Genomic DNA, 25,769 nt, shown 5'->3' with positions numbered 1-25,769 from the left:
TCTGTACACATCGGAAACTGGGTTTTTGGTTGGGAGGGCGAGCACTGTCCCTGAGCAGTGGCCTCGTGCACTCCCAAATGCGGGAAGTGTCCAAGAGGAGGGGGGCTGGTTGGCTGGCCAGGAGGAGCTAATTATCCCCAATCTCACATATCTTAACCAAGGTATTCCCTCCTACCACAGGAAGTAGTGATGGGGTCTGATGGTGGTGAGGAGGTTGTGAGGAACTGAAGGGGAAGTCAGGTAGGCAGAGAGGACTTATTTTGAAGGAGAGACACAGTCTATGGACTGGTAGGCAGACAGGCACACAAATCCCCTCCCTTCCCTGTCCTTCCCAGGCCATGTCCTGCTGCTGGCCTATCTGTGACTCTTGACTTCCCATCCTTCTCGGCCTCTTTGCTGGCTACCTATCATGCATCTTACAGTACGTCTTACAGTAAAATGAGGAGCAGGGAGGGAGGGTGGGGAGGAAGGGACAGGAGAGACAGGGCTGGGAAGAGACTGAGCCATGATGACATCACACACAGAGATGGAAAGACAGATACCACTGAAATAGTAACAGACCCTCTGCATCTCTGCTAGTGCTTTCCATCATACTGGTTATGCTTGTTCTCAAGAGATATTTACCTCTTCAATCAGGACTTCAGAGCCCTGTGCTCTGACCATAATACTTACTGAGCTAAATTTGCAGGGGGGGCGGGAGGCCTCTACATGTTAAATAATGGTTGCTCGGCTTAATGAGGAGTTGAAGTGATTCAGAGACTGTGGCTGGTACTAGTTTCCTAACAATGAAGAGCATTTCTGGGGGACAAATCATGCCAACCACCACCTTTCCCTTCCACATGGGCAAATATGGAGAAAGATAGGATGGGGGGTAAAAGGTGGAGTAAGGGGCAGTAAGGAGCTGCGAGACCTTCCCCCAAAATCTGTTGGAATAATCTGGTTGGGAGAGAGGAGAGGAGATGAGAGGAGGGGAGGGGAGGGGAGGGGAGAGGAGAGGAGAGGAGAGGAGAGGAGGGGTGGACGGGAGCAGATAGAAGGGGTGATGAAAATCAAGTTGGAATGTGGACAGGGTAAGGGCAAAGGGCTGTCACGTGTCACTTTGCTCTTTTGGTGGTTGTGTTATGAAATCTCCCCCAAGGCCACAGATACAGAGCTGGATACTGGATGCTTTTAGCATCCAGGAGTGCTGTTTTGGGTGAATTGTTTTCCTATTTGAGGATGAGAGGAATACCATTTAATATGTTGTAAGTCTCAAAGGAAATGAAAACTCCCTGTCCTTGGGAGGCATTTGCTTACTATTGTCCTTCTCTGTCCAGCTCTTTCCTCCCCCAAAGCCTCTCTTCTGAGAAGTGCACAGCAGGCAGGAGAGGGAGTGCAGGACTTCTACGATGCCAAGTTGGCTGCAGTGTGATTGCTGCCACGGGAGTGAGTAGAACTCTTTCACCATAGCAGCCTTTGAAAAGACTGGAATTTTTCAGCAGGAACTTTTTCAGGGAAATAAAAAGTAAAACAGACAAACAAAAACCAACCCAAATAAGAAAACGTGAAAAAGATGGAAGACGAGATCTTTTTGATCTTTTGCAACACACTGTGATCTTACGCCGTTTGGCTGTATTGGATTCCAAACCTGTGCTCAGGAAATGGATTCTTCCCAGACCCCGGGGCTTGTCTCTGCCACTGTAGTGTCTCCTTTGCCCTTCTTGGGTGGGGCCAGCCTTCCCTCGTCTGCCCAGAAAGCTGATCTTTATATAGTTTTTTACTTCCTGTCTCCTTGATCTGATTCTCGATGGCCCCTCTGGTTTTTGGGATCTTGGGCTCTAGCCTAGACTTCTCTTTGCCAACTAGTTGGGGGTGCAAAGCCCTGTTATCCTTCAGTTCTAACCTGTGGAGGGGATGTTTTGGCAGGGGGACCGGAGTTAGGCTGTCAGTGTGACAGGCAGAGCACAGACGTCAGGTCAAAGCAAATGCTGTCCAAAGTTCACGTTTCCATCTTTGTTCTCTTTTTGAAGACTGCTAAAACCCTTTGCCTCCAATGCACGTTCCCATTCCCCCCAGTGCTTGCAGAAGCTAGTTTTCACAGTTTTCCAAAATTAACACTGAAAATACAAGTACTGTCGAACGAATTATTCTCAAAGGAAAAGGGTCATTTCTTCCCAGGAAAGATGGGCTCGGAGTCTAACAATACAAATCAAATCTCAAAGAAAATATGAAAATATACCATATTTAATCTAGAAGTACACATTATTTATGTTAATAGTATCTATAAATAAAAGAATGAATTTGTGCAAGTGCGAACATGGCAGGCAAGCAGGTGGTAAGAGAAGGGTGGGGCAGAGCAGGGGCTGCATTCAGCAAGCTCTGGAGTCTAGTTGTCTGTTCAGGAGTCATCTTGAACTTTGGCAGGCTTATGGGCAGGTGGCCAGGGCCTCAGGGTGTCCTTCCAGGACAGTGGGTGAGGGCTCTGGGACTCCAGGGTAGCTAACATACTCTGTGACTGATGAGGGTCAGTCTGCCTGAGGGAGGCTTCCGTGAAAAGACCGAGAACTGAGTGTCTGTGGATGTGAGCACTTCACAATGTGCTTCAAAGAAAACTTCCTGGAAGTGGAGAGGAGAAAGGTGGAGAATGGCATACCTCTTGAAGTAGCTTGAGTGTGTCCTGAGCTGGTGGCAGGAGTACCAGGGGGAACCTGGGAACCCACCCCCCCCCACCCCAGAAGACCAAGCGTCCCACTGTTAACAGCACTGTGGGGCAGAAACTTCTAGGCCAACACAGTTTATTGTCAAGTCACTGCGTCTTGATAGAATGAGCCTTGGTGGTGGTTCGGGGTAATTTACTGAAGAAATAGATCATGTTCCCAGATACAAGTTACCTTTTTAGGGAGGTTGAGCAAGCAAGAGGGACTAGCATCTTTGTTCCTCGGCATGCTTCAGGAAGTAAGTGGACACTTTCTGCTTCTCATCTTCTTGATTTGATTTCTCCAGTCTCCAGAGAGTTTTCAACTCTTCCCTCCCATCCTTTGGCTCCTCCCTGATTATTGGGTCAGGTGAGGTCAAGTAGCCAGCAAGGGAGATAGTGAGGAAAGAGACAGCTTCACTGACAGACACTAAACCTTCCTGTCCAGAACTTTAAATGGAACCACTGAGAACATCGACAGGCTAGATGACCCTTAGTAAGGCAGCGGGAAGGGCAGGGTCATGGTGGCCGTCAGCAGGCTGGAGTCTAAGGTGCCTATGTTTGGCTGCTATAATGGACCTGGTAGGCCTCTAGAGTTTGCTAGAAGAGTGTTGGAAGGGGCTTACCAGGGTGGGCCTGAACTGTGCATGGACACCTGAGGCTAAGGGACTGGTGAAGCTCTTCTGAATCTCCACTGCCATCCACACTTCCTTGGCTATCCCAGCTCTCTTGAGGGGGGAAAAATGCCAGATGGGGGGCGGGGTGGGACGAAAACAGTGAGACCAGAGGAGAGAGAAAGAACCATGGAACGAAGTTAATTTAGATAAAGAGACAGACAGTCTAGGAAAAAGTGTCCACCAAGTTTTTGTGTTCCATCAAAAATAGTTCGGCTAATTGGCAGAGCATGGGGAGAGCTTTCCCAGATCACTGCGAGCCTCAGGAAGAACTGTTGATTTGCACTGTGCATCTCAGATAAATCTTTCCGACTCAGAGGTGTTCACTTTCACAGAAGCAGGACTGAAACCTGGTCAGGATTCATTACTTCTGGTTTCCAGTATGCTCGGGGAGATGGGGGAGACAGGAAAGGGGCGATTGAGAGTGTGGGGATGGAGAGCTCCCTCCTGCTAGCCGCCTCCTCCTTTGCCTCTCTTCCTGGAGTCTAACATAACAAAGACAGCCCCTGCAATTTTGTGGGGAGCCCAGAAAAGAAGGTCGTGAAGGACAGAGGGCTTGAGTGTGGGAAACGCTGGGTCAGGAGTTGAGTGTGAGTGTGGAGAGGAAGGAAGGGAACAGTTGTACCCCTCTGAGTCAGCCCTAGTCTGATCACCAGTGTGGGGGAGGATGTCAGGGACCAGAGTGGGCGGGGGGGGGGTGGGCAGGGGGAGAGGGACAAGGAATGGGAGGTGAGCAGAGGAGGGAGAGAGTTAGGCTCTTCCCACGTCACTTAGAATTCATTCTTATATGAGTTGTCTTCACTGTGCCTTGATCCTGGTGGGAACGTCCCACTGCAGTGTCTGGGGACATGGTGGACCTAATCACAAGGGAGTTGCCCAGGAATGGTGTTCAGGTATAGTGTCCCCCGCCTTTTTGTAGTTCTGAGAGAAGGTAGGCACAACCATCTCTCCTTTGCTAGCTCCTTCCTGATCTCTTTGCCATCCCAGCTCTGTTTTTCTCTCGTTAGCCCTCTCTTCAGATGAGTGGTGTTAGAAGAATGGTGGTTTTGGCAAAACCAATGCAGATGGTAGCAAAAGACAGAGGTGGCTTTTGTGGGGTGAGGAGAGCTTTGGGGGTATGAATCTTCCAATTCGACTTAGTTGGTGTTTAATAACTACACTGGTGAAAAATTAATAAATATGGCAGAGGGCGGCTGGAGGAAGAGTGGTAAATGCTCTCCTTTGACAGGTCAGAATCTAAGGTGAGTGTACGAGGGCATGGTAGGTCCTTGGGTTAGTTAAGTGAGGTCATGGGTGAGGACATTATGCAGATTGGGTGACATGGATGGGCCTGGGTCATTCTCCAGAGATGCTACATGGAGAGTTTCTGATGAATCGGAAAAACGTCTTTTGAAAGGTGTGGATTCAGAAGCAGGGTCTCCAGGTGAAGCATAATATGGTCAGGGTGCCTCTCCTACTCTCTCAAGCCTTCCCTCATCGGTGGGTGGTGGCAGGTTGCTTGTGCTTTTTGGAGCTTCCCAAGGTTCATTTCCATCTTGAGGCGGCAAAAGAATCGGATGAGTTGAAGGAGAGACACAGAAAGAGAAAACCAAATAGTGACTGAAAGGCAGAAATCCAGAAAAGACTTATATCTACCCAGCTGTCAAGTCTTCCAAGTTACCCCTCCTATACCAGCTGCCCTTCAAAAGGATTCTGCTGATCCAAAGTTATATTTACCATGTCAGAAAGGGGGAAAAACAACTAGAACTATACAAAGCCGCTTTTACTAAACTTTCTAAGCTTGCAAGAGGCACCATCTTGGTGAAAATCTATTACTCATCCCGTCAATTACCCGTGGGAGTCAGGTTGGTGTGTGAGAAGAGGGGTAGAAAATGGAGAGAATTGGAGTCACAGCCAGGTAGAAGACTTCTTCTTCCCTTGGTTCCCTGACTCCCTCATGGCAGAGAGCAGGCTCTTTTTATCTCTGTGTCCTGAATGTCTAGCATATTGCAAGAGCTCAATAAATAGGTATTTACAGAATTGAAATGAATCATTTGTTGAATTTCCACGTGGGTAAATACACAAAATGAGCTCCTGCCGTGGAACAAGGGACCACAGAGGTAGAGAGTAGAGCATGAGATGGTCTGAATTTGGAAATCCAAAAGAGAGAAGCAGAGTATATCCCAAATGACCACTAATCAGAATTGGATAGAATGGATATTGAAAAAGGGAGAGAGGAAAAGGAGGCAGAGGAGAGAAGAAAAGGGAAGGGCATAGCTGAGGTAGCCTAGTGCAAGGGCTTTGTTCCTTTGGGACCTGTGTATACTTCTTCCTCAGAAAGTCCTTAAGTCTTGAGTCTTTCCTGTCAGTTGTAGTTCTGGCAAGTAGGATGCCTGGACCCAACTAGAGAACACAGCATAGTCAGAGACTACCATTCCCTAGCACTTGGGAGGGAGAGAGAGGGGAGGGGGATAACTCCCCAGGGCAGGGGGAGAGTTGAAGTTGGGGGTGTAATGGTGGACCCAGGAAGAGTTAAAATAGGGGTGCAAGTGAGAATTCCTACTTAAATGAAAGATAACTAGTATTGCCAGCAGCATATGAGATTCGCCATCTGTAAAACCTCTTCAGATTGACCCCTTTGCTCAGAGCTGATTTGTTACATGTTGTAAGTGTCATGAAGAGGCCTCTCGAGTTCATCAGGGACCCAACAGCCTCAATGTTACTCCACAGCAATCTGTCATCTGGGACATACCATGGGTTCCTGGGAGGAGGTTTGGTCATGACTGCAGAAAAAGGGGAGTTGGCCAGGAAACCCTGCCTCTGACCCACAGAAAAGAGGGAACTAGGAGTCTGGAATGCAGGTCCCGGTTCTTGGAAACATATGTGTTGGAAAGTACCTCGAAAGCCTTCTCTCCTGGCAGTTCCCAGGCCTGGATTCACAAATAGCAAAATTTCCCCTGCAAAATTTGGGGGGCTAGCAGTTTGTTAGGATGGTGAAAATCTAAACATGATCTGCAGTTTTTCATTTTACAAAAGAAAGGCTCTTTTAACTCCACAAAAAATAGGAAGGATATAATCTCAGAACAAACACTTGGTTCCCAGATGCATTTCTGGAAACCGACTGGCCACCACTGGGGCTGAGAAATCTTGAGCCAATTTATTTCTCCACTGTGCTGCCTTCCCGCTGACAGCAGGGTGGGCCAACTTGAATGGCTCGTACCTGGGACAAAACGGACTCCTGGAGGGAGGCTGGGCAGTTGATAGAGATGCCAGCCACAGCCACCATTGCTTCTAATCACTCTGGACTAGTTAGTCCTCACTTCCTGCGTATGCTGGGGAGTTTCGTGCCTCTGGCTGTTTTTTATGCTCTGTCATCAGTAGGGAATCGCTACCTTCCTCTCCTTCACATTTTCCAAGTGGCAAAATCCTACTCCTCCTTCATAACCAGCTCAAGTGTCATATCTCTACTGCCACATCAGGAAGGGATTTTTGACTACTTCTCTGTATTTCAGTAGTTCCATACATTCTAAGTTTTCATTCATATGCTCTATTCATGGCATGGATGGTGTGCTAAGATGATGATTTCCTTGCTAGACTGGGGGCTCTTTGGGGGCAAGGGGCATTTATTTTTTGTATCCTCAGTGCCTGACATATAGCAGGTGACTTAAAGTCCAAGTCTTCAGGAGCTGATGGCAGGGAGTTCTGTTAGTTGCTCTCAAATTGATGGCCAGGCCTGGTAACAGGTCTCTTGGCAGTAGATAAAGCATTCATCCAGACCAGCAGCTATTTGATTTGATGCCTTGAGGGTTTGACAGCCATTCCCTTGAGAGTGGTCTTGGAGACCTACCTATAGACGTTGGGGTTCAGACATAAGATTCCAGCTTAAGAAATAGTGGACAGAATGGGAAAAACAAGATACCAGCTTGCTCTTGAGGACCAAGAGGCAAAACAGTGACTTCAGCTCTTGAGGAAATGACATGTTCATCATGAATAGTGTCAAAGGCCCAGATGCTAGAACCCAGATTCCTGGGTCAGAGCAAGACCACCAGCAATTTGACTTGATCCAACACCACTGGAGGATTCTTAATAGTTTTGTTACGAAACTGCCCTTGGTCTCTGAGTTGCAGATGGGGGACTGGTGTGCTTCTTGGCAGGTAGTAACAGTACCGGGGAACTCTCAGCTTCATAGGGTAGTTTATTTTGATGCAGGATAATTGCAATTATTTTTAAAGTTATTTTTGTTGACCTGAAATCTGCCTTCCATATAACTAGGACCCACTGGTTCTACTTCAGCCTTTAGTATCCTGTGAAAGTCCAAAATCTCTTGTCTACATAAATATCTGAAGAAAGCAAACGATGTCTCCACTGTTTATTATAAACCTTATTGGCTACTTCATTCTTTTTCTTCCCCCCTGCCTCCCTATAATTCTTCATACAATATATTTTTAAGTCCTCCTCACCCTTCTCAGTCCCTCTTTTTTCTTTTAAACGGGATTTTTCTTTTTTAATTTTTTTAATGTTTATTTATTTTTTTGAAAGAGAGACAGAGCGTGAGCAGGGGAGGGGCAGAGAGAGAAGGAGACACAGAATTTGAAGCAGGTTCCAGTCTCTGAGCTGGCAGCACAGAGCCTGATGCAAGTCTCAAACTCATGAACTGTGAGATCATGACCTGAGCTGAAGTTGGACACTTAACTGACTGAGCCACTCAGGTGCCCCAACATCCATCTTAAGTGTGGTACTGCAGCTGGTACATAGCTGGGCACAGAACGTAGAGTTAAATCATTCCCTGGATATTGTAATTCTATTAATACAGCTGGAGGAGGTTGCAGATGATAAAAGTCCTGATCTCTGTTATCTTCCCCATTTTTCTTAAAATTTGAACCACTGTTAAGCCAGGTTCTCCATTTTACACTCAGCGCAACTGATTTAAGTGCAGGATCTACCAACTATCCTTGGTAAATTTCTTTTTTTTTTGGATTAATGTCCTATCTGTTGAGATAGTTCTGAGTCTTAGTTCAGTCAAGCGATATTAGCTATACCTCTCTATTCTGTGATATTGGCATATATTGGCATATTTATGTCTTTTGTTTCCATAATTTTAAAACATGTTGAGCAGATAATGGAGCCATGCAGAGTACGACTATGGTGAATCAGACAGTGATGGGTTCACCTACTTGTCCTGTCATCCTGTACACATATCTCCTACCTGGCTGATGTAGATATTATGAGACACTTTGTCAGACACTTCACTGGCCAAGGTGTATAATGTTTCTGTCGTTTCCTCCTGTTCTTAATCTTAGTCACCCTATCAAAAATGGGAAATTTGATTAGTGTAGCATGACTTGGTATCAGTGAGCCTGTGATAGTTTTACACTGACAGTTGTCCTGGACTAGAGAGGGAGAATGCCAGTCTCTCTATATATTTGACACTAATATCCTTTGAGCAAGACACTATTTTCTCCTTTCTATTTCGGTGTTTACCAGTAATATTCTACTGTGATCTTTTCACTGTGCTGCCTTTCCAAGAAGGACATGTCCCACGTAGAGACCTCAGGCTGGCAAATTGATTATTGCAAAACGATTAAGTAGTCATTAAAAATCTGTTTCTTAGGAACTTGATGAGTGTGAATCTGTTCACTGGAGCCTGACTGAGGAAATGATACAATCAAGTTTGTAATACATATTCTGCAAATCCTGAGACTCAGTGGTTCCATCAAAGGGTGGCTGTCCAGGGAAGTTCAGCCTAAACAAGCCAACCAGAATTTGTTTTCATTCTATTTTGTTTTTTGCCAACCAGAATTTAGATGACAGAAATCGCTTGTAGGTTATATGGTAGGGATTAGGGAAAGCTACCTGGAAGGGTGAGAAAAGAGAAGTCTGCTGTCCTTTGGTGTTCTTTATTATTTATCCCTTAACCCTCCTAGATTCTAAGAAGGGTTAAAAGGGAAGTCCCCCTCACTCCATCCCCCACCCCGGCCCCAATCCTGCCACAGTCAATTTGTCAGTTTGCTGTATCATAGGTGGCCATGAGGCTTTTAGTGGAGTTATGTAGGTTTATAAAGTCCAGTAAGAATGTTGTCTATTCAGGATATGCTACTAACTAGTTTCTTAGGTCAGGTGGTAATAGCTTATGTTTGAGACTTTACTTCTGAAATTCAACCTCAGTCATTCTTGCAGCTCCCTACTATCGCATGGTTCTAAGGGCTTAGCAGGTCAAGGCATTGTGACTCGTCAGTCACAAATTTTTCCAGGTTAGGACCACTGGCCATTCTTTTATCTCATGCTTGGGAAGGAAAGGGAATAAGATTTCTTGTTCCTTTCTTGGCTTTTGCCCCTTTCTTAGTGTCTTGCTGGGGAGCAGGGTCTGATCCCTATTTGCTTGAAAGAACATCAGACCTTGCCCCTTTCTAGACATGGACAATGTCCTTTGTCACTTTCTTGCTTCTCACAGGCATCCCCCCTCCTTCCATTACAATTGACTGAGTGGATGGGGGCTTTCACCAAAACCAAAGAGTTCATTTAAGTTTGCTTCAGCTTTCTGCCACGACAACGTCCCTGCAGCAAGGATTTAAAAGCCGAAGGTTACCAGGTTGAAACTGGAGGGAGAGGCAGGAATACAAAAAGCCACAACACAAAAATTAATAATATCTGAAAGAAATCCTGGTACGAGTTCGCTCCTAATGCCACATATGGTCCTCATGCCCTCCTACTTTTTCTTCTCTGCTCTTCTGTTCCCTGTACAGGCTCCCTCAGTCCTTCTACTCTCCCCAGCTCTTGATTTAGTACTACCTTGTCTATCTGGTTAACAAATCCAACAGGGCTACAATAGGGACAGCACCACTTATCAGCATTCTACCCCCCTTGCTTTTTGTTGATCAAATAACTACCTCACCATGGTGAGATGCTACTTTTAGATTCAGAGAACCCCAGAAAGCCCTAGCCCTCCACGTGTACCCAATCTCGCACGAGCTTTTCACGTAAGCTGCTTTGCCGGAGGCGGTGTTAAGTGGGCAACATCGGGTCATTTCTTTAGACCTTGAGGGTTCCTTGTGTTGCGATGACTGGTGGGGCTTCTGCAGGAGCTCAGGGGCAGAGGATCAGGAGAGGCAGTGTGAAGGGGGTGGTTGGCCAAAGGGTGATGATCTTTAAACTATATTAGAAATACGTCCACAACTTGCTGCACAAATTCCACCCCACCCTGTTACTATTATGAAGAAAATTCAGTAGTGACCGCCTGAATCCAATCCCAGTGAGCCTCAAGGATTGCTCCTTTGAGACTACCACCAGTCTGACAGGATTTACCCTGCACACTTGTGTTAAGGGATAAAGGGAAATATCAGGTATGATCCTCTTCTTTCTCTTCTGTCAACACTCAGAGTGTTTTGCTGGGGACACTAAATGCCATGGGGCAGCTGGCAGTCTGTCTCTTGCAAGTCTTATGTGCCAGACTTGAAGCCTCTTAGAAGTTGAATAGAATACAAGTTCAATAACCCTTAGGTTGTGTCGCAGCCTATGTTTAAAGATCTGCTGATCTGCACATGAAACAGAAGGGTTCCAACTATTGTGTTTAGCTTTAACTTTCTTTGTCAGTTGATCTGTGTTCTGCTTTTTTTTTTTTTTTTCCTTTCCATACTCTTCTAATCTCAGCCAGACTCGTGATTTTGGATTATATGCCAACGACTCCCCAAGTTTATGTCTCATGAGGTCCAGATTGAACTTTAAACTGTTTGGGTATCTAGCAGGAGTTTCATACACATCATGTCTGAAACAAAACCCTTGATTTTCTTTTCCAATCCCACCCTCAAATTGTTCTTACTACATCTCCTCTGTAGTAATAATGGGACCTGTGTTTGTTCAGAGGGCTAAGACTGGGTTTATGGTTGATTTGTCTGCTTTCTTTATACCTCCACGTCCAAGTCATTATCAAGTCCTGTTAATGCTTCCTCTAAAATAATGTTCCCAGCTTGCCTGCTTCTTCATTAGCTCCACTGTGACCACCCTCAGGCAAGGCCACCATCATTGCCAGCCTAGATGATTGGTCAGGACAGCCTCCTAACTGCTTTTGCTCTGCTCCTAGTTCTACTCTGTGTACAACAGCGGAGTGATCATTTACAAACGTAAATCACTTCTGCCTTACTTAAGAAACCTTTCTCTGGTTGTCCTTTGCGCCTGGAATAAAATCCAACCTCCTTGCCGTTGCCTGCAAGATGCAGAGTTCACTCACCCCAGCCTACCTCTTGGGCCTCACCATCTGCCTCTATCTCTGCTGCTTGCATTCTAGCCTCTAAAAACTCCAAATGTATCATTGGTCTGTCAGAATCTTTGCCTAACTGTTGCTTCTGTCTGGAACGTTCTTTCCTCTGATCTTCGGTAGGTCTTAGTTCCAATGTTGCCTCTTCAGAGAAGTTTCCCTGGGTCATGTACCTAATACTGCCTCTGTTGCAGTACTCTCTGTCGTGGCCCTCCACCTTGTTCTCATAGCACACATCACTATCTGAAATTATCTTACTTACTTCCTTGATTACTGTCCGCGTTCCCCACTGACAAGCAGGTTACCTGAAAGCAGGAACATGGTCTTTCAAATATTCCCTTGTATCCCCAGCATCTGGCACCTGGTAATTGCTCAGTCAGTAGCTGGATGAATTCGCTGAATTGTTGAGTGTTGGATGAGTGAATGTTGAATGCATTGGCGATGCCTCTGCAAACAGTGCCTTTGTAGAGGTCCAATTGTCTTCTTTCACAACCCATGGTCATGTAACATCTACATTTTCTCAGTAACAAAGTCTCAATCAAGGTGACCACCATCTCTCCTTTCCGGGTGGAATTAACTTACCCTCACTAAATAAAAAGGCCAGCTATGAATTGACCCACGCTCATGAGCTGAACCTGCTAAGTGGTTAATAGCCTCCCAGGAGTTTTACTTCTTACTCCAATGCCTTTAACGATTTTTACATGTTAACCATATCATAACAGTCTCAGGAGGCAGAAAAGCTAAAAATTAAGCATCCTTTAGAGTTTGTTTTTGGGTCTGGCTTGGTAGGAGGTGAAAAATGTGCAGAAAGATATGCAAATCAATGTCCTCAGTGTTGCTATAAAGATCATAGGGCTTAAAATGTGCTAATAACATATAAATGAAACTGACTGGGACTGCACGTTTATTAGGCAATTTACCCCACTTGTGGCTCCTGTCTCCATTCAAACCGTTTCACTTCAGGTCAGACTTAACTTGGAGAACCTAAATTTTCCCGTCAGCTATGGCGTCTTCCTCACTCATGCATGTCACTTTACCCAAGTGTGTCCTTACTTGTATCCTTACCTTTCCAGGCGACCCTCTGCCCCCAGACATACCTGCACTTGGCACAGATGGGAAAGATCTTAAATCTCCACAGAAAACTTTATTTAAATTGTGTTTTGTGTGTTCTATAAGAAGAAGAAGAGGAAGGATTTATCAAGTACCCTTTATATCTTAAGCAATGTTTTCACATGATGTTATCTCATATAAGGGATCTAGAACCGTTAATAAAGTAATTCTGAAAAAAAAAATCTTTCTCTCCCCTATGTCTGATGGCATTGCTGGTAGTAACAGGCCACCAGAGAAGGGGACCGGCACTGCACACAGATAGCATTGCCTCTTTAGTCCTAACTAAAGAAATTGCATAGCAGATAAAAAAGGGGCTGGCTATATTAGTCAATGAAGAAGGCTTCTTATCAGAAATCTGATCCCAATTACAGGGGGATATGAGATCCTAGAGGAGAAGCACTGACATGGAGGTTGAGGGTGATGAATCATCTTAGGAAATCCCAATCTGGAGACCTTATTTGTGAAACACAGTTACTGAGAGCCCACTCTGAAGGAGGCTCTCTGCTAGTGGCTGGAGATGTCTGTGAATAAGATGCAAGGGTCCTCGTCCTCATGAGGTTCATTCCCAGTGAAGATCCTTCTTTGGGGGATGCTCAATGTTGATTATGGGACACCTGAAAAAGATAAAGGGCTGATACTGTTAACATTGAGCCTGGAGAGCATATCTGAATTTCCTCCAGGGTAGACTTAGGTCTTACCCTTAAGGAACCTGTAGTCTGGAAGGAAAGACAGACGATAGCTACTTGTACTGCAAGGCAAAAGTGCTAACAGGCTCTGCTAATGCCACAGTAATTCAGGGAAGAGAGGTTCTTCAGGCTTGGGGTGGAGGCAGTGGGAAGATCCAGGAAGACATTTTGGACAAGGTGGCATTCAGTTAAGCTCAGTCTTGCACTAGGGGTGACATTTCAGGGTGTGGAGATTTGTGGAGTGGGAAGGCCCTGCCTGGCACAGGCCAAGACTAAGTCAGGAGAGACATCATCTCCAGACAGCTAAAAGAGACAGCCTCACAGATGAACCTTCATGGTTGGAGGGTCAGGTACAGACTTCTCCACACTCCTGCTGTCTCCTGCTCTGCGAGGGGAAAGAATTCAGGAGTTCTGGAAATCTGAAGGTTTAAGGACACATTAAGACTTTCCCTCTAATTGACTAACTGACAGCCTCAGCATGGGGGACTAAATAGTTGGGGACAGAGAGGGGTCACTGAGAGAGGAGCAGCCCGGAGGAGGAGCAGGGGTGGGTGGGGTGGGTGGCTTTATGAAGGTCAGGATCAAGACAATGGCATCATCAGCTTCTGTCTCCAAACAAAAATTCAGGGGGAGCTGATGAAGAGTTTAGGATTCTTGAGAACGGTACTGAATTTTGTAACCTAGGCATTTAAATGTGTAAAACGTATGTTTATATAGTTTTAAAAATAAGGGTTATGTGATGTCTACCCTTGCATTTAAGTATTTTGATAAGAACATGTCTTTTTAACAAGAAGTGGGACATTCCTGGATACATGAGAAGGGCTAAAGAAGAGAGGAACCAACATCTGGAACAGAAGGGGAAAAGCCACCACACTGGGTCACATAGCAGTGGAGTTTTTCCCTTACAGGTGTCAGAGTATCTAAATGTCAGAGCTGGTATGGTTGCCTTGTTCAAAAGATAACGGAAAGAAGAAAAAAGGTGAATGAGTAAGTTACGCGATGGCTCACATCTCCCGAGTCTCATCTGTGAAATGGTGAGATGGTGACAAAAGTTGTCAACCTGACAAGGACAATGTGAAGATTAGATGAGATAATATCTGTAAAACACCGAGCACCCAGGGGCGCCTGGGTGGCTCAGTTGGTTAAGCACCAACTTTAACTCAGGTCATGATCTCACAGTTTGTGGGTTCAAGCCCTGCATCAGGCTCTGTGCTGAAATTTCAGAGTCTGGAGCCTGTTTCATGTTCTGTGTCTCTGTTTCTCTCTACCCCTCCTCAATTCGTGCTCTCTCTCTCTCTCTCTCTCTCAAAAATAAATGAACTTTAAAAAAAAATTAAAAAAAAAACACACCTAGCACCCAGCATACAGCAGGTGCTTAAGAAATGTTGTTGCCCGTCTTTTCCTGTCTGCCTTTATGCATGCAATCAGGAACTCAGCTACCTTTCAGTTCTGATACCCATTGGAATTTTTCCTCTTACGGTCCCTTTTTCCTTCAGGCTTCCCCATGTGCTAAAACTGTTGTCAATCGATGCCAACCTTTCCCCCTTCCCTTCCTTCTTCCTTGTCAAGTTCCACCTTGAGACCCTCCTTATTACTACTACTCCCTAGCTGTCCCGCTGAGGTGGACACTCCAGATCATGGTGACCATCTTTTAGGGTTACTGGAGTCAACTATTCCCACTCATTGAAACCTACAATCCGGGATCGTAATGCTTCTGGTTTTGGAAATGGCCAAGCCGGAGTATCTTGAGCATTTCATCCTAGGCTGGAAAGGAGTGCCTGATGGGCTTACAGAATGTGCCTGCAGGGACATGGCCAGGCGGAAGCCATTGGCTTTTGGGGCCTGAGCATTAGCTTGTCTGCTGCCCTTCCTCTCTGCACCTGCTTTTCTGAACTGCCATCCCCACCATCAACATGGGAAGCCCACAGATATCCTTTCTTTCCTAGTTAGAGCCTCATTAACATTCAAGTAGACACATAAATATTCTTGCTCAATTTCATGCTTAGTGAGCTTGTTGAGGGCCCACTGGTTGCCTATTGTAAGGTGGATTGTGGATTTCTCATTAATAGCCATTCAGTGCTTCCTCCTTACCTTTAGGGATGAGACAGCAGCAAAGGGGGAATTATTATTAACTACCATTTATGCCAAGCACTTTACATAAGTTATTTAACATAATCCTTACAAATTGGCAATAACCCTATGAGTGAGGTATCTTGTCCCCATTTTACATACAAAGAGACAGAGACTCAGAGAAGTCAAAAAGGTAAGGAAGGGCCATAGCTAAGACTTTAAGTCTTTGTCTTCAGAGCTTATGCTCTTTCAAGTCCTACCGCTTATTCTTCTGGTAGTATTGAGGGGTGGGCTGGCCCTGTTTGCATATAACCCCACCAGTGTCAAAGAATGCAGTCTGGAACACCACTTCCCCATGCTGGCCCTCTGCTCTAAGGCACAGCCACTACCCTATCCATTTTCAGAAGGAATACCACCCGGCAGGATTGGAGGGGCACCACATGGTCTTGCCTGAGCTCAAATATGGCCTCTATTGATTTATATATCCTACTGCTTTCCTCCTTCCCATCTTCCTCTCCCAACATCCAAAGCATTTTTGTATCTTAAGATCTCACTGGATCCTCAAAATAACCCTGTAAGGTAGGCAGGGCTGAGATTATTATTTTGAGTGTAGGGATGAGGAATTTAAGGCTCAGTCGACCTAAATGAGCTGCCCCATTTTACACACAGCAGCATTTTGGGTATAGTGTCTCTTTCTGGTTGCTAAGCCAAGTCATTCATTCTCCAAGGGGGCTGACTGGCTTGGGGTTTTCAGTTGGGAGCCAGCTTTTTACAGGAAAGGTTCTTTTGTACTTAATTGACTCAACAGGTCCTGGGGAGGGGGTTCCTGACTATTTGGGAGGACTTCTAGACCAGCTAACCCTTTGGCCTTCCCTCTCTTGGTCACACTCCCTCTATTGGCTTCTTTTCTTTGTGTGTGTGTGTGTGTGTGTGTGTGTGTGTGTGTGTGTTGGGGGTGGAGTTTGTACATATGTGATTTCATTCTGTCTTGTGTCACTGGCTGGGTGACGGTCTTCCTCTGCATTGCCGGGGTAATGAATAGTGTTAATTCTTAAGAGAAAATCGTAGACAGGAGAATAAGCCAGGATCCCTTGTGGGAGCACCAGTGTAAGAGGAGGTCAGTATCTTGCTGGGACTCATTGTATAGCTCATCTTGGGCCTGGAACAGAGGCTGCTGTAGGAGCACATGGAGTCATTCTTTTCTTTGTAGCTGAAGGTGCAGCTGGGAGTGGCAGGTGGGGAGGTGGTTCTCAGGGACAGCTCCAGATCGGTCTGGTTGGAGGAACAGAGTGGATCTGAGAAAACAGACTTTCATGAGTCTTGGAGGGGAAGATAGGGGAAGGATGGACTTGGGTCCAAAATGGGCTGGACCCAAAGGCTGAGAGGCATGCAGAATGCAGAGACTTAACACAAAACAAAGCATACTGAAAGGCAATGTTTTGGCATGTGGGAGTAACTCAAGAAAAGCTAATATCCTTTTTGGTGGGGCAAAACCATAGCCAATCCAAAATCGACCATGCACTTTTCATTCACAATAGAGTGTGTGCTGTCATTGCTCCTTACATCCCGACTAAGGTAGACAGGACCAGACAAAGGCATCCGGTGTCAGAACTTGGGGAGTCAGTCAGATTGGGGTTTGAGCCCTTTGTGCTGCTGTGTGACCCCTGGACAGAGTCATTTCACTTCTCTGAGCTTGCTTCTTCATTTGGAAAATGGGGATCATACTTTTCTTTCAGGGTTAGAGCTATGTATCTGTGAAATAAGGTCTTAGATGCTCACTAATGGAATGATATAGTAGTTAAGCTGCACTCAAATGGACTGGCCTAAGTTGCTGTTGAGACCGGAGGCAGACCAGTTTATGAACCGCCCCAAATCTGACTCCAGGGTCTGTGTTGAAGGCTGCATCTCAGGCTGGGTATCCTGGGGTGGCAATCCCATGGCGGCTTAGTGTCAGGAATCCTCATAATCAAGTCTGGCATACGACCTTAAGGGGTCGACATCCGCCACGAGGAAGATTTCTGAGTCCTTTGTCCTGAGTCCCTGGGGATATAATGAGCCTCCAAGCTGGGAGGAAGCTGTTTGGACCCGTAGAGTTTTGGCTGCTAAGACATCAGAATCTTCTGATGTAGCGGCCACGCCGATGTTATGACGTCAGGCTTCTGGGGCATCTGCCCCATCAACCCATAGTCCTTATTAGGCCCTGATGCTACCCTCCAGGTTTGTCACACACTTCCTCATTCTCAGGACACTCCTTCACCCGAGTCCAGGTGCCCGAAGCCAGCTTGCTGGATTATGCTTCTTAACTCGGCCACGACTGGCATTAAGGGAATCGAAAAACTGCATTCTCCCCCGGAAGGCGATTGTGCTGGCCCTTGGGGAAGCAACTCTCCTGTTGGTACTTTTCTGAGACAAAGCAGCAGGGGTGAGGACTCTGGACATTTGGGAGCTTTCTGATTTGTTTTCTGGGGCTTTCTGCTGCTGATTCTTCTTCCAGATTCTTACCCAAATCCTTTCCTCCCCAGGAAGGACCCAGACATCCTCTCTGTAATCAGGGTCAGGGGTCTCTGCTTGGGTCTTCCTCCTACCTTTGTCTCATCTGCCTGCGGAAATATTCCTCAGGGGTGCTCCTTCCACCAGTCCGTCTGCTGCGATGCATTCTCCACGTTGCTGCCCGAATTTGTTTATTCCAGCAAATATCCATCATCAAATAACCATTGAGTGCACACTGAGTCCGCCAGCTTTGGTCTCCTGGAGCTTACAGGCTAATTAACGACCTTCTCTTGATTCTGATTCCGCTTTTCTTCTTGCCCTCAGGCGCAATATCCCCAACCGTCGCTCCTGTGGTCAGGAGCCTCGTGGGTGCCCTTGAGCCTCCGGAGGCAGGAGTATTGGAGGCAAAACCACTGCCATGTCTGCGGCCACTTCAGACCCGAGTGTCTTGGCATGTCGCCCCCCCCCGCCCCCCCACTCATGCTCTTGGACTTGTCTTCATCTTTCCTGATCCCCAGACATTTGCCCCTGGGGCTCACCTCCTGGGGCTGCTTGGGAATATGATCATCTCACTGCCTGTTCGCCCTTTCACACAGTTTGCTCTCTGACCACTTTCTCTTGTGTCTTCAAGCTGCTTCTGGAATGCCTTTGCCCCTGCTTGCTCACTTTGCAGACGGATGCCGCTCCTTCCAGGCCCGGCTCAAATGTTACCTCCTCCGGAAGCCCTCGTTGGCTCTCTCGGCCAGAGCTCCGCACTCCTTCTCCTGGGCTCCCTGCCTTGGTAGCTCACATTTACTCCCATTGCTGCAACTGCCTGAGCTTTGTGGCTTTCACTAGACTGTAGGCTCCCTGAGCACAGGAGCTGTGGTGACGCTCGTCTCCCTGCGACCTAACTTAGAGCCCAGAACGCACTTAGGGAATGAGTTCTCCTGTTTAGCTGAATTCTTCCTCTTCTCCATCTGGGTCTGAGGCACCGGGAGGGAGCAGGAGACGTGGGAGGTGGGCTGGGGGAGCAGAGCGTACAATGAAAATAAATAGCTAATTCCTCCTAATAATGCCTGATTTCCTGATTTGATATTCTGCATTAATTATAATTACTTGCTAGGAGATAGGGTATTAATCACCGTGTGTGGCACTTCTGCAGAGTTGCAATACGGCGCCCGGCTGCCCTGGCGGTTGGTATGCCCAAAACACACCGATGAAGACGGAGCAGGGGTCAGTCAAAATTCCCCAGTGGTCCCCTTACGCCCAGGCTAGGCGCCGTGAGAGTACCAAGACACCGGTAGGAAGTGGACTTCTGCCCCAGAGAGCCTCCCCGGGGGAGCTGGCTTGTACATATTCTGAACAATAAGGTCAAGTCTGGTGACTTGCACACTTGACCAGGAGTCAAGAGGACAGGTTCTTGTTCTGACTTCACTACTAACCGGTGGTGTCACTTCAGCAAGCCCTTCTGTGGGCTTCGGTTTCCTTTCCTGTGAACACCAGGGCAGGGGATGGAGCTAGACTCCCAAAACATGAAAGGTGGAAGCTCTCTGCTTGGAAATCTCTCCTTCTCCCATCTGTGGCTGTCAAAATACCAGCCATGCTTGAAGGTCAATCTCCATGCCTTGGTCTCCGGGAACCTTTCATTGTTTTGCCTGGTAGATAGAGGTGCTCCTTCTGAACTAATTCCATTAGGAGTTGGTGTGTGCTTCCCTTAACCTGAATATGCTACTGCCCCAGGGCCTTTGTACTCACTGTTCCCCCTGCCCCCACCACCCCATGGAGTGCTTCTCTCCCAGGTAGCCACACAACTGGCCACTTCACTTCTTCAGATGCCTATAGATGTCTCAGTGGAGTGTGATGCCTTCCCTAACCATTCTATGTAAACCAGCCATTCTCTCTCTCCACGCTGTGCTTTATTTTATTTTATTTTATTATTTTTTTTAATGTTTATTTATTTCTGAGAGAGAGAGAGGCAGAGCACAAGTTGGGGAGGGGCAGAGAGAGAGGGAGGCACAGAATCCGAAACAGGCTCCAGGCTCTGAGCTATCAGCCCAGAGCCCGACCCGTGAGCTTGAACTCACGAACCGTTGAGATCATGACTTGAGCTGAAATAGGATGCTTAACCAACTGAGGCACCCAGGAGCCTCTATTATTATTATTACTATTATTATTAATTATTTTAATAGCACTTATCCCTGCTTAGTGTTTCCACCTGTTTGTTGTCTCTTCTCCCCTCTGCAGTGAGAATGAAAGCAGTTACCTCCTTTTGTTCACCGTTATTCCATGTCATGACATGTAGGGGGCACTCAGGAATAATTGTTGAATAAACGGCCTGACTGAGTGAGTGAACTGTCCTCATAACCCCTTTGTCTGTAAGAATGATTATTTGAAATAAAGGGAACCAAGATCTGTGGTCCGAGAAGATCCTGTATTTTTATGCAATTTAAGGAGACCTAACTACTTTTTTTTTGAAATAAAGATTTTTTTTAATGTTGATATATTTTTGAGAGACAGAGATTGACAGAACGTGAGTGGGGGAGGGTCAGAGAGAGAGGGAGACACAGAATCCGAAGCAGGCTCCAGGCTCTGAGCTGTCAGCACAGAGCCCGATGCGGGGCTTGAACCCACGGACTGTGAGATCATGACCTGAGCTGAAGTCGGATGCTTAACTGACTGAGCCACCCAGGCGCCCCAGAACTAACTACTTTGTACCAGACATCCGCTACAAGCCAGAAAGCGTTTCAGGGTTCGACTTACATCTTCTCTCTTTTAGCTTTCACGTAATGCTTTCAGGTGTCAATCCCTCCCGTTTACAGATGGCAAAATGGAGGCTTAGAGAATTTAAGTAATTTGCTCAAGATCACACAGCTAGGAAGCAATGGAATCGGGACCGGAGTCCAGGATGTCCAGACCTAAAGCTCTTTCCGCTTTCCACGCCGCTGCATCCCTGAGGGTGGGGAGAGAGGAAGCTGCCCTCTGAGCCCCGGGACGCACACTGCCAGCAGATGTGACATTACGGACGGCGACCTTGCTCTGGGAACCCACGGCCCTATTTTCCATCTTGCCCATCTTCCTTCTCTTTATCCTCTCCTCCTAATTTTTACCAGGCCTGGGGGGACTTGAGAGTAGGATAGGCATTTCGAATTCCAGGCGATCCACTGGAGTTTGGTAAGCCTGTTCTTCTCAGTCATTAATCTTAAACTGCTGGGTTGTCAGTGAGGGATGGCAGGGCCTGGGTTTAACTATAGTGACAACTTGTCTCAGTGACGCCAGGGCTGTCACTCCTGCAGCCACACCCAGGCCGGAGAGCCCAGGAAACATAGCTTCGTCTTCTCGTTGGGTTCACTGCGCCACTTGGACTAAGGTCCCATCAGTGATGTGGCTCCTCTGGGGCCAACTGAAGACAAAGCAGAGGAAAGGTGGGGAGGAACCAGTGTCCGCATGGGGGTGGAGGGGTGGAAGGATGGAATGGGTGCTTATAGGAAGACCCCTGAGCCCCTCTCCTCTCTGGGACATCTCTCCTTCCTTGGGACTCCTACTCCTATTGAGGGATGCCAGGTGGTCTCCTGAGCAAGAGGATGCAAAGGCCAGGCAGCAGCAACCCTGCCTTAAAGTAGGTGCACTTATGCCATTTGTGATTGTTTGGAGTTTGGGGATTTTCTAGGACACTCAAACATTTGTAGTGCAACTATCCTTTAGTGCCAGCCAAGAGAGTTAAGTTAGAATTGGAGTTAAGCTTTCTTATTCCTTTGGGAAGGGTGATGGACTTCAAAGGGAAGTAATGGGAGAGGATGAGAGCTTCAGGTGGCCCTGGTGACTTGGGGATGGAGGCATGTCCAGAGGGGGCTGGCTTATGGGTCAGGTTGGCAACTTGAGTCTCAGCCTGGGCTCTAGGACTATTTAACCCTCTGTGGCCATCCTTGTGACTTACCTGCGCAGAGTGGATGGTCCTGTGTGCCCTCCCGGAGCACTCTGGACCTTGGATCTTGTGTAGAAAGAGCAGGCTGGATCCTATGGGGGCAGGAGGAGGGCTGTGGTTGCTATCTCTGCCCCAGGATCTTGGTTGGGGGGGGGGAGCAGGGCTGGAGGTGGGGGGCAGGCAAAGGGGGCTGGCCTAGATGTCTACTGGGGTTTCTTCTGACTGTAACCGTTTTGGGGTTTTTAGAAAAAGGCTAGAGAGAAGGGCAAAGTCTATACACTGTCTCTTCAGTTCCTCCTTTCCAAAGACAGGCACTGGATGCACACAGCGTGATAAGGAGTCAGGCCCTGGAGACTCTAGAAATTGAAAGGGGACACTGGTGGAGGCCAGAATGGGCAGCAGGTGGTGCTGAGAGATAGCAGATCCACTAGACTAGGAACGGTCCGCTGGGAACTGGACCCAGGGCAGGAAAAAAAAAAAAAAAAGAAACCAGACCCAAGGACCTGAGGGTGGAGACTCTGGCGGAGGAGGAGAGAGGGAGAGACGAGGTTGCGAGCTTTCTGGACCGGAAGCTGCTTACTTCCCAGACAGCAAGCTGCCTTAACTGCCCAGCCAATTCCCCCTTCTGCAGCCTGAGGAGGAGGGGCTAGAGATGAGACCACAGGGCTGTAAAACGGCTGCGTGTGCACGTGTGTGTGTGTGTGTGTGTGTGTATGAGTGTGTGAAGAGCTTCTCCTTAGGGATGTGCTCTGCGCAGCTGGGCACTGGGTCTTGGTGACGGATGGCATTCTTGTCCTAGCATGTCACAAAGGGGAATAGATGCTGGGGCACAAATGCTGCAGAAGTGGGGTCCGAATCTTCTCCTGTTGCCCTCTCCCTTCAGCTTCCCTCTAGACTTGGGAATAGGCCCTGGCTACCATCTTCCCACCCTCACCTGTGATTCAGCACATCCTTGTGCTCAGCTTGGTAGTCTAGTCCCCCCCCCCCCACCTCCACCTCGACCTCCACCAGCTGAGTGGGGTCATGAAGGCACCCTGGTTATTTCTCATCACGGCACTCCGTTCGGCCTCCCTCTGCCCATTCTTCCCTCTAACAAGGACCCTCCCTTCCCTACTTCTCTCCTTTGCTTCCTTTTTATATGATTTCTATGTTATAAAAGGAATGTAAAGTGGTTATAGGAAACTTGGGAAAGCTCTCACACAAAAAAATGCCTAAGAGAACAAATGCAGAAGCTCCCTGTGCAGAGACAACACCGCACTTTGATCTGGTTTCCTTTCCCTGATCTGGTGTTTTACACCGTGAAGCTTGTCTATACTGGGTATGTGGTAGTGCATCAAGCCTTTTCTCTTAGTAGCGTGTGCATTTCCCTCTGCCATTAAAGGTTCCTCAAATAGATTATCAATAATAACCTATCCTAAGGAGTTGCCACTGTTTATTCGATCATCCAACTTTTAGCAGGCAGTTAGTACATTTTGACAGTTTTTCATCACTGTAAATTACACTGTGATGAGCCTCGTAGTACATGGCTCTCTGTATTTTGGATAATTATTCCCTCAATTCATTTTTGCCTGGGAAGTGTTTCTACCTAACTGAGGGTAAGTGCTAATCTGGACAGCCACCTACAAGTCTAGCTTTGGACAAAACTGCCAAGAGTATCTAGTGCTTTCCTGTGACCTGTCCTTCCTTCGGCAAGGAGCCAAGGAGACCCTTTGGAGAGGGGGTTCTTAGAGCACCAACTATGGCCCCCCGCCCTTCACCCCCACCCCAAAAAAACCCAACCCAACAAAATCAAAAGCTTTTTGACTTTTGGTTGAGGTCGGTTCTCTTGGCTCTGATTCTGTTTAAGGTGGGTTGGTTATATTAACTATGACCCATCTGCCTCGGGCCCTGACCAGGCCCCAAAGTCTTCTGTGTAGCTGAACTGATGGACCACAGTGAGGCAAAGGCCACAGTCTTCACTCGCATCCCATGCTGCAGGGGGAGGCTCTTTCCCGGTCCTCCTGAGGAGCTGCCGATGGAGCAAAGCCCCACAGTTGCCTCTAGCGGACCCTGGGTTACAGGTCAACCGGGAGGGGCTTATTGTCTACTGGGGAGAGAGATATATACATTGTTAGCAAGAGGCTTGGGGTCCAGATCTAAAGGGCAGCATGGACACCGCCCTGTCCCGGGGTGCCGTGGAAGGGTCTGGGAGTCGGGAGTCCTTGGTGCAGAGAAACGCTTGGTCCGGGTTCATCAGGGAAATAAAACGTTGCTGTTTTCCTATCTCTGTGCCTATTCTTTTGCTCTTTCCCATTCATTCATCAAACATATATGGAGTGACTACTCTGCATCCTGGCCCCGGGCTAGATTATGAGCAGGTTTAGGAAAAGCGTATGACCTGGTTTCTCTTGAAGAAGCAGACAGTTGGATGGGGGAGTGGGAGGCACACAGATTCCTCAGGTAGAACCACCAGATAACCATGGGGGTTCGTGGGAGCGGGTGGTTCTTTCCAGCTTGATGGGGGACGGGGGGAGTTTCTTCTGTTGAGAAAGCATCTGGATTACAGTAGGGCCTGAAGCAGGAGCAGGGGTTTGAGTTGAAGAGGTATGAGAACAGGCATTCCAGGTGGTATGGGCCAAGGCACGAGCCAAGGTGCTCTGGCGGGGGTGGGGGTGGGGCCCGGGGGCTTTCTGGGTGTCACCTTGAGTCCTTCCGGCGACCCACCCGAGCCCCGCTTCACACGTTGGGGAAGCCAGGGCTTGAGGGACACGGTCTCACAGGTGGACCCAGGTGGCTTCTCAGGCCCACACGCAGGTCCTTCCACGGTAGTGCCTCTCGATCTGGTTGGGAAAAACACGCTCAGAGAAGCCAGGAGAATTAAGGTCACAGCAGGTGACTTTCTGAACGCAGTGCTCTTTACACCCAGGGCAGGTGGGTGGGAGAGAGGAGGTGAGAGCAGGGTCCACGAAGAGAGAGGAAGGGAGGAAAGGGGAGGACACCAAAAAGCTTTTTCCGCACGTGACGATGTCGCCAAGGGCTGAGGCCCTACGGTATCTGTCCTGGAAACATGTGCCAGTCCACGTTCAGTCTCATCGAACAAAGGCCACACCACTTGATTCTGGACCTCGGAGAAATGACAGTCTCGATGTGCCTTCCATAGAAGTAGTATTGCTTGCCCTGTGGGAGGGCAGGGTGGGGTGAACCGCACGGTCTGGGAGGGTGTCTTCTCCGAGGGGACGGGGTTGAGACCACTGCGGCCGAGAGCGTGGTTTGGTGCACTTGGCTTGAGTTTGAATCCTGGCTCCGCCACCCTGCCAGCTCTGTGGGCAAATTATTTCGCCTCCCTGCATCTGTTTCCTTATCTGTAAAATGGGGATAATAGTACCTACCTATTGGATGCGTGCAAAGATGAAACGAGCTAATGTGTGCAGGGCGCTCAGAACGGCGTTGCCTGCCCCGGAGTAAATGTGTGAGCGTTTGCTGTGACTTCCCTACTCTGGCTGAGTGCTTCCTTCTTGTGGAAATCCCCTCAGGTTTTTCCAGCTCTATGTGAAACTGAGACCCAATAGCCACCGTCAAGGTGACTGATTCCCGCGGGGCCTTGCCCTTGCCCTTGTGGCTGGAGCTCCTTTCACCCTGCAGCCCTCTGTCCTGAACTGCTGCATCAGAGAGTGAGGTTCTTCTAATTCCAGACTCTTAGACCCAAAGGTTTCCCTAAGGTTATCCGTCCAAATTCTGTGGTCTTCAGAGAAGAAGATGGGGACATGACTTCCCCAGAGATGCCCAGTCAGCCCTGGGGCTTTTGCTGCTCTAGGCCTTTGGGTTCTTAGTCCCTTGATGGTGCCCTCCTCCCACAACCGCAGACCCTTGGCATCAGAGGTGCCATGGGGCACTGCGGGTCGGAGGCCTCGGGTTGGCCTGGGTAACAAGCAGAGGTTCAATTAGGTAAAGT

Source organism: Lynx canadensis, chromosome D1, assembly GCF_007474595.2.
Source record: "Lynx canadensis isolate LIC74 chromosome D1, mLynCan4.pri.v2, whole genome shotgun sequence".
Lineage (NCBI taxonomy): Eukaryota > Metazoa > Chordata > Mammalia > Carnivora > Felidae > Lynx > Lynx canadensis.
The sequence above is the reverse complement of the archived record's forward strand: the minus strand, read 5'-3'. Positions refer to the sequence as shown.